Source organism: Cherax quadricarinatus, chromosome 22 (assembly GCF_038502225.1).
Source record: "Cherax quadricarinatus isolate ZL_2023a chromosome 22, ASM3850222v1, whole genome shotgun sequence".
NCBI lineage: Eukaryota > Metazoa > Arthropoda > Malacostraca > Decapoda > Parastacidae > Cherax > Cherax quadricarinatus.
Window position 1 is genome coordinate 16680514 of NC_091313.1, and position 15742 is coordinate 16696255.

The window sequence follows — 15742 nt, forward strand, 5'->3', positions numbered from 1 at the left end:
CATAATGGTAAAGAGTTTAGAATATTTCAGGAGCTTCATTCTTAACATGAAACAAAGAATAAGCAGAATTTAATACACTTATTCTTTAATAAAGTGTTGGACAAAGTCGTTTCGTTAGTTGCTAAAAAGAAAATTTCTAAAGGTCTACCCTGTTTTTTTTTACTAATTTTTATGTTTTCAAACTAATAAATTACTCCTATTCCCACACTTCTTTACCTCACACCTGCACTCGTGTTTTACGATTAATTTGACACAGCAATGTCGGAACCGAAATAATTAAAAAATCATGAAGTTGAATGCAGGACCTGAATGTTGATTTATATACCTGACATATTTCGGACAGCATTTTAAAAACACGATCCAATATATAAATATATATGATGTGCCGAATAGGTAAAACTTACAATTTTCGTTAAAATAGCAACGCTCTTCTTGCCGAATAAGGAAAGCGAAAATTTACGTATGCAATAATTTCGCACAAATTATTCTGAACATAAAGAAAAAATTATTCATTGTGTTTGTTTATTATTAAATTATTGCAAACTTGTTTAAAATATATTTAACTGGATTAGCCTAAATTAAATTGCGCTTGTTATAATAAGCTTAGGAAAGTTTTCTAAGGTTCTTTTGGTACAAAATTATTATTTTTTACATTAGCATAAGTGAAAAAAATATATCTTTAAACGTATAAGAGAAAATTTTAGAAAGGACTTAATTTTAAATGCATTCTTGCTAATTGACCAGTTTTACCTATGACGTGCCGAATAGGTAAAACTGGCCAATTAGCAAGAACTCATTTAAAATTAAGTCCTTTCTAGAGTTTTCTCTTATACGTTTAAAGATATATTTTTTTCATTTATGTTAATGTAAAAATTAATAATTTTGTACCCGAAGAACATTAAAAAACTTACTTAAATTTATTATAACAAGAGCAATTTAATTTAGCCTAATCCAACAATATATAGCTTACAGTTATTTAATACTAAACAAACACAATGAAATATATTTTTTGTTAGATTCGGAATGATTTTTTTTTTTTTTTTTTTTTGGAAAATATTGCATACACAAATTTTCGCTTGCCCTATTCGCCAAACAGAGCGTTGCTATTTAAAGCCAAAATCGTAAGCTTTACTTATTCAGTACGACATATACATGTACACACACACACACACACACACACACACACACACACACACACACACACACACACACACACACACACACACACACACACACACACACACACCTATGTACCTATGTTAAAAACGATAATGAAGAGGTTGTTCCGATTCACTTCATTTGTCGCAAGGTTAGCAATGAGGCTTGTCCCAGAACTGAGGGATTTGACTTATCAATAGAGGCTAGGGAAGATAAACTTGATGACGTTGGAGGACAGAAGGACCAGAGGTAACACAATTACGACAATCGGAATACTCAGTGGAATTGATAGGTTGGACAGTGACAGATTGCTTGAGTGGCTGAAGAGAGGAACACGAAGGCACAGCTGGAAGTTGAGTACACGGATGAGTCACAGGGATTTTAGGAAAAAAATTCAGCCTTACTCAGGAAGTGCAACGACCTGAACAGTGAAGTCGTAGATGCAGGATCCATACAAAAATTTAAGAGGCGGGGCCAAGAGCTAAGCCTGAACCACTGAAATCACACATGTAGGTGAATACATATAGGTAAGTACACGCAAGAAAAATAGCAAGACTGGCGAAGGTACAGTTATCAGGAGACACACTAGACATGAAACAAGATGATGACCAATTACAATAATGAAACGGGGATGGTGGTAATCAGCGGTTGAAGGGGTGGTAATAATCATTATTACCACCCCTTCAACATGACGCACCCAAGCGGTGGTGATAATGATTATGTGCTGGGATGATGGATGGGGTATTAGTTTACATACTGGTGCTGAGGATATACTGCTGCATGTTGATTCTGCTGCTGAAAGGTACTTCTACTGTTTGTTGCTTGTCATCTTAGTTCTCGAGACAGCCGTTGGAGAGCTAGTTTACTGCTAACTTTATGCACAAGTTGGTGGACGCGTTGCAACACCAGTGGAACATAAACCTCCGCTGCTCTACATTATGTATGACGGAAATCGTAAAAGTTTTTCAGAGTTGACCAAGTTGTGGACACATGTTTGGACACCAGAAACCCAGGATGACGTAGGATGACGCACCTCTCCCGTACTATTATTTCATGATTATGATTTTTATGAATATTATGATCAAAATTTTCAAATTTTAACAAATTACTTTTATAATTAAGTTTATTGTAGATGACCAAGACCAAGTAATGAAAAAAAATGGGATTTCACCTATGAGTGTAATTCAATTTTTTATGACGATGTTACACGAGCCGTAAATTCTGTCATTCATGCAAAAACATTCCAACAAATAATGAATTATTTGCGATAAGAAGCGTATAAAAATAACATTATTATAACATTAAAATAACCGTTAAAACGAAAATAAAATTAACGAGGTCCCTAAAGGTGCTATAATAACCATGACAAGGCCAGAAAAAATGTTAAGATGGTGTCCAGTCAAGAGAATTGTATTAAACTCACTCTCACTCTCTCGCTCACACACACACACACACACACACACACACACACACACACACACACACACACACACACACACACACACACACACACACACAAGTAACAGGAGGCTGGGTTAACCTGCAAATGGTGCTGATAAGTATGGTAAAGTGTGTGTTTACAGAGCAAGTCTTTATTCGGACTACATTTCCCTTCGCTGTTGAACTTTATCGAGTCATAACTTGAGATACCTCAACACTGAGCGAAATGTCCAAACAAAGACTCGCTCTGCAAACTCACTCTCATTACCCTACAAAGCAGGTGTTTATGGGTGAGCTGTGAGCACCCAGTTCTCAGTGTACAGAGAATCTTAACGTTGTGACTATTCTTTTGGGAAGAGGACGGTTAAACACCTACATTCTTCCCAAATTTTTTTAGTATTACTAATCTGTAGGATTCAGTGGCTCTGTAACTTCTCAATGATACAGCGATGTAAGTTGCTCATTACGTCATTGTGATTCAGAAGTCTGATACAGATCGTGCTCTGTATGAGATATCTGAAGCCTCCCGTTCTTTACGTGGGATCCGACATATACCAAGCACTACATCCACGCCTGTTGTACCTGGTGTTGATAATGTATAACTTCAACAACTTCTGAAACCCCGAAGCTGTCATCGGCACTAGCAAAATGAGCTCCACACCCACAGTCTCTCAGAATACGTTCAGCCGCTCTCCCAGTACATGTTTGGCCATTCAACAGTCTTCTAATTGAAAAATGGAGTGGTGATGCCTACAGAATGTGGAAACAGACACTTGTGTACAGTTTAGGACATTTCCTCTAATAAATGTCCTAAACTGTACATGTCTCTTTCCATGATTTTCTAATTACGCTATCAGTTGTTCACTATCCTCGTAGGTGCTGCACGTTCAGTTGTTCACCAACCTTCCATTATATGTTCAGCCGATCACCCGTCTCCCAGTGTAAATTTCCCTTTAAGAAAAGCTGCAGGGTGAGCATTCCTTCTTTAATACTCGTCTGTACAATAGCGCCTTCGGGGGAATATTTCAAAACATTTCTTTTGAGTTTGTCCAATTCACCGAGTGGTATTATTTACCAACACTAGCAAGGAGGGAACACCACCGGATGTATTTATCTTCGACATCACCAGAAGTATCCCTTTTCGAATACCACCGGAAATATTCGTCTTGAATACTACAAGTACTAATTTTCCACAAGTATTAATCTCTAGCACTACCAGAAGCATTTTTTTTTCATGCCACAGGAAGTATTTTTCTAGGTGGTTGCTATATGGCCAATGCTGAGGTAATAATCCGATCTATACAGTTCAAATTCGCTCTAATAACAAATCTCGCTCTGTGATTAAGCATCCAGAAGATATTAGATTTACAGTGTGTTTAGACCTATAAGGTTACACGGAGTTTCCGTCAATAAAAAGTTTAAACACAATAATGCACTATTAACGGTAAACCAAAACTACAAGTACAAACCATTTTCACCAAAATATGCAAAAACTAAAAATTAAAAAAATAAAAAAAATAAATGAAACGGAGTTAAAATATCTCATGAGTTGAAAAGATAGTAAAATGTTTGAGCCAAAAAGCCAGAGTAATAATAAAATCCACAAGAAGAGTAACATTGTAGATAACAGTGAAAACAACAAGCTACATGATGAGGAGCAAGAGAACCTGCAAGCAAGTGATGAGATGATTCTCAGTCAAACACCCACGTCCCATCAAGCAATAAATGACTTGCTGCTCGTCTGATCGAACATCCAGAGCGCTAATTATTTTTGTGTGGCTATATTGTCATCTCTTTCCTCACCAGACTGGGAAAAATATATTAAAATTTTGTTAAAAAAATTAATACAGTAAATAACGAGTTGCATTATCTGGATTAAATAAAAAGAATTATTTTTTTTTTTGGCTTTCTATTCTAAGTTGCATTGACTTTAGACTTGTACTTATCTCGCTGAAATAAATTATTTACTCTTTTGATCAAAGCTCTACGTTTCTCCAGAAATGTGAACCCTAAAGTGATACTAACAACCATAAACATACAATTTTGGAGAACATGGTGACACTTCGCAAAAATTTACTAGTCTTGCTGCAGATGAAAAAAATGTTATAGACAGCTGATAATAAAGCTGTAGACGACAACCATAGCATAGACAGGGATACAGAGCGTTAGTTAGTTTTTATTCTGGTAGTTGTAAATGGTATCTTTCAGCAGACACTAAGAGAAACATAATACACAATTTCTAACAAAGATACGATCGGCTTTTGGAGACCAGGAATTCTAAGCTTATTGATGGGAGTTACGAGGCGAAGCCGAGAGCAATAAATTGATTGGGAATCCACCCGAGTAGATGCATCTTACCAACAGATTTGGCATGGCGAACGTTTCTCCACGTCATAGCTAAACAATAAAGTAATTACAGCTCTGATTCCTGAGTGACGCATCATATTGCAAATCGACGTATATTGTCAATCATATTACCAACCTATAACTGCAAATGATACGCTCTGCAGTAACATATCATGCCAATGAAGAAATACTTGCAATGTTATGATTCTCATGGCAATATTATTGAGTGATACGTATCATTAGAAAATAATAAACCCAGGTCGGAATGTGTGCTTGAAGCAAACCTTGTGCACACTGAAAAATGCTACGAGAACCCAGGTTCAGAGTTTCGGGGAGAGCAATCATGTGCCTGTTTCTAAATCTAGAACTGTTGTTTTTCAATAAAAGTTTTTGAACCTTAGGAGATTTATTTTTTTAGAAGTCGTGATAAATAAGTGCTCAAGAGAGCAGATGCATAAGAAGGCAGCGTAGGATGAAATGACCATTAGGTAGAAGAGCAGGAAGTAAGAAGACAGGAGGGTAGGGATTTAGGTAGGAAAACAGGCAAACAAGCAGGTAAGACAGACGTCATTAAATGCAGCAAGCGAGTAGGAACGTAAGCCCCATTCGTTGAACATATTGCTACCAGCTTATAAAGTGGAGGTGCGGAGCTGTAAGCAACATATGCAGCAGTGAATAAAAAAATGCTTAAAGGAAAAGTAGCTAATATTAATTTATAATAATATTCACTTCATTAGACCATATTAGAATATGCAGCAACAGCATGTAGAAAAATTTAAATGCCTCAGAGGACAGATGATCACTACATACATCATACTTCAAATAGTTCCTTGCCAAGAGCAAAGTGTTGCTTTCAGATAATTAACAATGTCTTCCCATTGGTATCTGTTAACCTGCCCTTTGTGTAGTTTTATTATCGTCGGATGATTCACAGTTGAGAGTCATAACCCTAGTCAGAGCTTATGTGTTCCACATATAATCACTCTACATTCCAAAACCACGTCACATCCTAGTAAAAACAGAAGGATTTCTGTGCAGCAATGAAAACAAAATCTTTAGTACCGTGAGTACATTATTTGACAATATTAATGAAATAAAACAGATATATTAACAGCAAAGAAAGCAAAAACAAGAGAGAATAATAGCCATACTGCTCGATAGATGTCAGATTAGTAATGTCAGATTAGACAGTGAATCACGGTCGAGAAAGGGTATCGTTAATAAACGAGAAGCAATGGAGACTTAAAGTAATGAAAACAACAAACTGCAAACAGTTAAGAAATTTGACTTAAATCCGATAAGAAACGATAACAGTAGCAATAATCTATGACCCTTAGAAAGAAATGAAACCCCCAGAGGAAAGGAATGTAATAATAAAATATATCACCCATAAACATCACTATAAATGCAGCACTAGCAGTAAGTTAGGAAGAACAAAACTTCCGTTCCCTCAAGACTTCAACCAGCAGGAAAGAAACGGAGGCAAGATATCTGCACAGTAAGTATAGACATAGAGAACGATGATATTGGACATAAACAACTTCCTTGTCCAACAAGTTAATGTTCACCAAGGATTAAAAGGAAACGAGCAATTATAAATGTTACATTAATATATAGAGGGAAAATTATCATTGAGTGGTAGTATATGAAGAGGGTCTAGATCAGAAGAATATTACATCCTTATATGTGAGAACATACCAAAAGTGCAAGGAATGGAATAGTCAAAGAGGCAATATTAGAATAGTGTACAGAATGTTGAATTTGAAGAGACATTGAAACAGAAAAACGAAATACGCGTTGAAAGACTTCCTTACCCAGATTCATCACGTTCTACTAAGATAAAAGGAGAGAGGTAAGACTGCTCATTACTTAGTAAATAGTGTAAGTGAAACCTAAGAATAAGAGAACAATGAAAAAATGTAGAATGAAAAAAAGCCAATAACAAAACCCTTAAAATAAAGAGGCATACATACCATACAAAATTAACTTAGCAACTAAGTCTTCAAGACAGTTCAAAACTACTTAATCAGATCAGGAGAAAACTAGAGAGAAAACAAGAGTTAAAAATTACTATGGAAAAAGAGAGTACGGAAGATAACAGGGAACATTTTTTTAAAATGCTCTGGATGATTTTAAAGCTGTGCGGACCCTGCTATGAGGACAGGTTAAAATGGCTAGTCGTACTCAATAAATAATCAAAATAGTGGGGATATGATCACACCTTGTGAGAGGCTTTGAGAGAAAGGAGCTAGGAGATAGACTATTTGAAATTGGGGTAATCATACTGATTAATTAAGATGAAAAAATATAAATTTTAATTGATTCAAAGAACAAAGATTTTGGTCAGCATAAACTAAGAGAATATATGGAATATATTTACGATGGAGACAGTGGAGGCTAATTTCGTTAATGGATTCTTAAGGTGTGACAAACCCTAGAAGAGCATGGGGAAGCAGCCCCATAAGCAATACATCACTGACACACGGAGCCCTAGGGCTAAAGCCCAACCACTCACAGACAAGCACTTACACACAGTAACACATTGTACTGCTCAGGTAACATCTTATAACTAATAACACACATGAACGTGCACATACGGGGCCAGGAGCTACGAATCGACCCCTGCAATCACAAATAGATGAGTAAATGCACTCAAGCACGCACGCTCCCAGAGCTACACTGCTCTCCTCTGATCCTCCACCCCGCGAGACAAAGACTCGGGGAGCAGCACAAGTCACCCTGCTACCCTTAAATAACAGGCAATCAGGCAACCCCAATCACACCTGCATCGCCGGTGATAAAACACGGTGTTGTGCCGGTAATTATACAGGAAACCCACTGTAGAGAAATTTTATGTCATCTGAAATTTTATGACATCTGGGCCGCGGCATTAATTATGATATTAAACTTGGAAGGGAGACTATCTCTGTGACACGTGCACAGCTGGTGTAAAATCTCCAGCTGAAGAAGTTAAGGGTATTAAGCAAATGTAGGGAAGATTTTTCATTCAGTGCTGTGAAATATATTCATCTGATACAATAACGTGTATTCGCCTGGTGCAGTGAAGTGGATTCGTATGATATATTAAAGCGAATTCATCTAATGCAGAGTAGAATGTTTATTTAATGTAGTGAAAAGTGTTCAGCAGATATTGTGGCAGTGTTCATCCGGTGCAGAAAAGTGTTAAGGTGATGTAGTTACGCGTGTTCATACGTTTATAAGCTTAGTGTCCATGTCGCGCAGTGACAAATGTTGAACTGAGGCAATGACGGGTGTTTATTTGAAAAAGTGACGTCTTTTCATTGGATGAAGTGAAAATTATTTACCTGAGGCAGTGCAGAGCATTAATCTGAGGCAATAAAGAGCAATTCACACTGGTGAAGCGAAAAATTATGGTGCTATATAGACTGTTGGACAGCGGTGCATAAGGCAGTGATCTCTCTGCAACTTTAACACACGCTGCAGGAGGGAACCCACAGCTGGATCCTTGCACTGGGCCATTTGTATCCCTGGCACATATTAAAGAGATGGAAGGGCGAGGGAAGGAGGCTGATAGCTCCGAGAGATGGCCATTCTGTGTGTAAATCTTTGCGCTGGTGATGTAGTGCACCTTTATGAGGATGATACGGTCTGAAAACGCAGATCTGCTCCTGAATGGTGGTTTACTATCATCCTCCCATGCTGACATTTTCGTACTTTTAATGAGGCAAATTTTGATTTGGGCCACCTACAATCCATTCTGTAACGTGGATAGTTATTTACGTTTCAAGGAATAATTCCAGACATTTGTTTTGTATTTTGGTACATTGAGAATATTCAGAACAAGGAAACGTGTGTCGCAATAAAATGTCAGGATAAGTTTTTGTTACTAATCATAAGAAATTAAATAATGAGAATGATTTTTTTTTTGAGACACTAAACCCATTGGAGTCACTGAGGACCAGTTGCTGTGGAAGCTTCATCCTCAGTTCGCTAATCGTGAGACAGATAACCTACCAATCACTGTTCATTTATCTTTTTGAAGAGGAAAGAATCCTGCGGGATAAAACAATGGCCCATTGGTTTTACGACAGGGGCGCTGGCCCGTAAACTTCTAGCATTAAATGAATGGCTTCCGGGAGTTCTCTAAATCTTATCGAGAAAGATATGACATAAGAAAACATACAGTAGTATAATAATCTACCGACAGCGCACCTAAGTACAGCAGCGTGTCTAAATACTTTTTTTTATCTTGAAAGTGTGCATGTAATTTATATATATATATATATATATATATATATATATATATATATATATATATATATATATATATATATATATGTATATATATATATATATATATATATATATATATATATATATATATATATATATATGTATATATATATATGTATATATATATATATATATATATATATATATATATATATATATATATATATATATGTATATATATATATATATATGTATATATATATATATGTATATATATATATATGTATATATATATATATATATATATATATATATATATATATATATATATATATATATATATATGTATATGTATATATATATATGTATAATATATATATATATATATATATATATATATATATATATATATATATATATATATATATATATATATATATATATATATATATATATATATATCGTGCCGAATAGCTAAAACTGGTCAGTTAGCAAGAACTCATTTAAAATTAAGCTGTTTCTAAAAATTTTCTCTTATACATTTAAAGATATATTTTATTCATTTATGTTAATATAAAAAAATATATATATATATATATATATATATATATATATATATATATATATATATATATATATATATATATATATATATATATATATATATATACGTGCTTTTTCAGTCATGAAGTTAACTACCTAGAAAAGCAATCAAATTTAAATTAAAACCAGGAAGTACCACAAACTAATTCCCCCTCCTTCCCTGGAGAAACAGTCCTTCATCGGATTATCTTCAAAGTTATGACTTCTGATCTCTAATACTTTATTTTTATTGTTCTACGTGATTATACGCAATCTTCTCATATTTCCTGACCACTTTTTTTTAACTGTAAAGAGGGAGCGAATCATCGCATTAGAGACGTCAGACGGGTGTTCTACCCCTGGTGGCTATCTTGCAGACCCTCTGTGATTGCCAGAGAGGATTGTATTACACAGTCACCTGCCTGCTTTTGATAGTGACTAAATATAATTAACCAACTATGAGTTGAATGGATAAGGCAGTAAGTCTCCCTTACTAATCAAATTATTATATTTTTGGTGAAGCGGTAAACCCTTTAGAGGTCATGCATTTAGGGAACAGGAGATAATCAGATTTAATTTATGCAGTGAGAGCATAGCTCAAATTCAGTGGATCAAGGGTTCTCTAAATGACATCAAGGCACCTCTCGATGTCACTGAATATGCACTTATCTATGATTTTACATCACACATGTGCATTTAGGACTGAGCTCATGACATTGTTATACAGCAACAATAGGGCTGCCCAGCCACCGAGATATAAAAAGCTTTGCGAGAAAATATAAGTCGGAAAAACAACATAAAAAATAATAATTTACTAATGTTAAGTAATATTGAATAAATTTAAGTTGACCCAAGATGGCTTGGGTAGAGTTTAGCTAGTTTGCTGTACCTTAATTATATCATAATTACTGAAGTTTCATGTGTTCTTTATTGTAGAAATTTGAAAGTTATGCCGAGGAGCTCAAATCTTCGACCCACTGGAATCTTATTTATAGTTTAAGATAGTGTAATTTTTAACCACCATGTACTGGCTGCTTGCACAGTTTTCATTTAGGCTTGCCTTACACGGAGCCTTTTTAAATGACTCTTCCTGAAAACTGTGCTTTCGTCATTTTAAAATTTCACCTGAAGATGCATAACTACATTGTCATACAGTGTTGAGACTATATGGAGATACAGTACAGGAGAATATGACTGGGTAAGGCAGAGAAGAGGAAAGGAAAAGAGGAGTGCCTGAAGAAGGGAGAGAGAGAGAGAGAGAGAGAGAGAGAGAGAGAGAGAGAGAGAGAGAGAGAGAGAGAGAGAGAATTGCTCTTTTCATGTTATTTTTAACTATGAAGAAGACCTTATCGCACCCACAACATTTATATCCTGGGCTTCGACGCCAGTTCTGAACGTCAGCCGACTAACGAAGGAGAACTGAATCCATACCCAGCTTGTCCCATAAATACCTGTGTGGTGAGAGGCAGCATATAACGGCAGCTTTAATACTGAATTCGTACCTTCATGTTTCATGTACGTGTTATTACGCTAAAATTCCAGAAAAAAAATGTGTATTCCCGCAATATATTGAATTACATAGCGCGATGTATTGCAGTACACGGTGTGGTAGAAATTTGTGACCCAACGACAAAATGCTCTAGTATAAATCAAGAGAACACACACACACACACACACACACACACACACACACTCTCTCACACACACACACACACACACACACACACACACACACACACACACACACACACACACACACACACACACACACTCTCACACACACACACACTCACACACACACACACACACACACACACACACACACACACACACACTCACACACACACACACACATACACACACACACACACACACACACACACACACACACACACACACACACACACACACACACACAGGTCAGGATATATAATGTAAACATACCAATGATGGTTTGTTTTCATTTTACATTTATTTGTATTTAAATCTGTTTGCATTTTATGTTTATTTTGAGTTCTCGTTAAGATAACACAATAAAACAAATGCATGAGTGATCAGAAAAAGGTAGTTTTGGATTAGAAGAAGAGAGAGAGAGAGGTTACGCCAAATCATTTGTTCTTACTTTCAGATTTTTATGTACTCTTATCTCCTTTCAGAGCAGAAGAGATAATAAAAAAAATTACAGAGGCAGTATTTTTTGTCCTCGTTGATTTAATGAAGCTTAAGTTGCTTGTGTTGCCTCAGTGTTTGTAATGTATTCTCTGGATCAGAGAAGAAATACCTGATAATTTATACATGGGGAAAATGTTTGAGGCTCGGTTTCCAACCTGCACACTGATATAAGCATTTACTGTAGTGATGGATACAGTAGGGACTTCAAAGCTCAATGAAAACAAGGGGAGCCATTGGTGCAAATAGAGAACACTATGTCAACATCTGTGGATAAGATTCTTCGCTTTTTTTACAAGCAGACATTGAATATTTTACAGAAACTATGAAATTTTCAGTATGATCAACCATTTTATCATGCATTACAAAAAAATATCTGTCCTCGGACTAGGCTTTGAGAGAGCAGATTTTTTAAAACTAGCAACAGTATTTGAAGATTTAAACTAAAATAAGACGATTTTATGAAGAACACTCAGAAATTCAGAAGGGTCTAGGAAAAATTCGGTTGTGAGAGGACGGAAAGTGAGAGCGAAATAAAAAACAGAAGGTCGCCAGAACAGACAAAATAACCAGCAACAGTCACATCAAGATGGCTACAAATAAACTACCATAAGAATTAGAAAGTTATTTCACAATCATGAAACAGTATCAGGATTAGGATAAGGAAGAATAGTTCATAATATGGAACCCTCTTACAAAAATTGAGGCACCTAATGTTTTTTGATACATGAAAGGCAAAAAGTGAGAAAGTCTCACCTAGAATATATATACATCCATTGACATATACACTGTCACTGGAAATTGGACGGTTAGAAACAATTATAAAGAAAATCATTTTTCACATGCTCCTCAATGAAGAAAGATGTTTCATGGCACAAAATTATCTGTGATACATGCTACATAATGTGATGACATTTTATGAATGAAAAAATATCAGTAAAACAGTCTGAGGTAAGCGAATTTATGTAACACTACAACGAGTTTAGAATTAGGACAGTAAATAAAAATAAAACTTATTTCAGTAGAGAAGAATGAAAACAGACTCGCCGTAGTTGGACATGGACACTATAAAAAGTTGACCCAGACATCAATCAAGAAGAGACATGGCTACCACTTACCAAATCCTCAAAGTAACACAAGAAGGACATGAATGCGCTTTTCATTTAAAGCAGGAACTTACCATAGTGGCTTCTCAAACACTTCATTGAGAGAGTAGTGAAGTAGAATGGGTTTAGAAGCCAGGAAATAGTCAGACATGGTTTCAAAAGTGCGACATCTCTGAAGGATAGAGTAGACTCACATTAAGTCAAATGATGGATTAGCTGGAGTGCTAACTGGAGAATACACATCACATTAAATGACAATAAGAGAGACCAAGCTAAAGAAAATAGTGAAACTGTTTGTGGAGAAGTGTATAGAAGTATGAGACTCCAATAAAAGATAAATAGCTTTTTTACAACTGAACACTAATCAGATCCAGAAATACGAAAGAATAACTGAACCTCAAAGAACAGGGCATGAACTTGAATAAGCAATAAGGTAGTTTTAGGAGACTGGCATATATAAGCAATGGAACGTTACAGTACGTTGCAGCAGACACTAAAGGTGATGCGCAACGTAAACCACATGCTCAGATATTCAATATTAGTCCAAGGAATTGCGAAACAGCTGAAGACAGCCAATGAAATACCAGAAAAATGCCATAATTGACATTAAACTAAGATTACTTTCCCTGCCAATATATCGCGTTAAGAAATGGAAAAAAATCGTCAAAAATGATAAATAATCGGATATGATAAAATAATTCTTACAAACTCAACAGAAGAAGCATTAATTTGAATAGAAAGGAATTATTCTGGCGTAAACTTCCGACCCAGTGAACGTGGATCAAGCCATTGGTCCCTGACCCACAAACATCAAAGTAATCGTAAGCCAGAACTCATCGTGTGTCCACCTATTTGTGATAAACTCATATCACGTTTTATAAAACCCGCAGCAACAAATAAACATTATTTTACATGCTCCTAAACTGGTGTCAACACGAAGGAAAACCAGAAAGGAAGGAAAACATCAAGACTTGTGCCAGAATTGAAGAAAATGAGTTTATTAAAATGCTCGAACTGCAACGTACGTTGCTGACGAAGTGAGAAACAAGAAAGAGTATAATAAATACATATGTACTACGGTGCATTAATAAGATACACAAAGATAGGCTCTTCGTCAGTAATGCAACAAGAACAAGGTAGCGTGCTTGGAAATTATCCATATGAGTCGTCATAGGGATTTTAGGGAATATCTCGTCTTCAGATAGTGAAGATCTGAGATGAGATAAGCAAAGGCACTGAGGAAGCGAACTTCACAAAGTGGTTCAGAAAAAAATGAGTTTACTCAGTAAAATAAGTCGAAAGATAAAAAAAAAAAAAAAAAAAGCGAGACCAAGAGCTAGACCCTGTCTGTTAAAACTCAAATATTTTATTAGAAATAATGCACACACACACACACACACTCATTCTCACATACGCGTGCACACATGTATATTCACACGCACGCAAGCACATACACATAAAAACACACACACACACAAACACACACACAAACACACACACACACACACACACACACACACACACACACACACACACACACACACACACACACACACACACACAGGATGTTCCAGAGATGGGACACATAAATCAGGGGTCACAATTGGAAGTTGAAGACTCCTATGAGTCAAAGGGATGTTAGGAAGTATTTCTTCAGTTAAAGTGTTGTCAGGAAGTGAAATTGCCTAGAAAGCGACCTAGTGGATGTAGGAACCATACATAGTTTTAAGACGAGGTTTGATGAAGCTCATGGAGCAGGGAGAGAGAGAGGACCTAGAAGCAAACAGTAATGAGGCGGGGCCAGGAGCTATGACTCGACCCCTGCAACCACAAACAGGTGGGTACACACACACACACACACACACACACACACACACACACACACACACACACATACACACACACATGAGTATGCGGCACCAGTTTGGAACCCACACCTAGCCAAGCACGTAAAGCAACTAGAGAAAGTGCAAAGGTTTGCAGCAAGACTAGTCCCAGAGCTAAGAGGTATGTCCTACGAGGAGAGGTTAAGGGAAATCGACCTGACGACACTGGAAGACAGGAGAGATAGGAGGGACATGATAACGACATACAAAATACTGAGAGGAATTGACAAGGTGGACAAAGACAGGATGTTCCAGAGATGGGACACAGCAACAAGGGGACACAGTTGGAAGTTGAAGACACAGATGAATCACAGGGATGTTAGGAAGTATTTCTTCAGCCACAGAGTAGTCAGGAAGTGGAATAGTTTGGAAAGCGATGTAGTGGAGGCAGGATCCATACATAGCTTTAAGCAGAGGTATGATAAAGCTCACGGTTCAGGGAGAGTGGCCTAGTAGCGACCAGTGAAGAGGCAGGGCCAGGAGCTAGGACTCGACCCCTGCAACCTCAACTATGTGAGTACAACTAAGTGAGTACAACTAGGTGAGTACACACACGAATCCTCCACAACAGGCTAAGTGTCTATCGACAAGTTCCTTTGACGACTAATTACTACTACTACTACTACTACTACTATTACTACACACTCATGCCTAGACCTTAAGCCAAAACTAGCAACTTTTCCCTGTAATTGCAAATGTAGTCATATATACAAGTCTGAGGGTTCGAGCACACGGCTGGTCGAGAAATGACAAATAATCACCACCATGGCATTCAGTGCACTCTTTTTATAACGTATAATGACCTCTTAATTAAAATTTAATTACATTAAAAAATTAGAT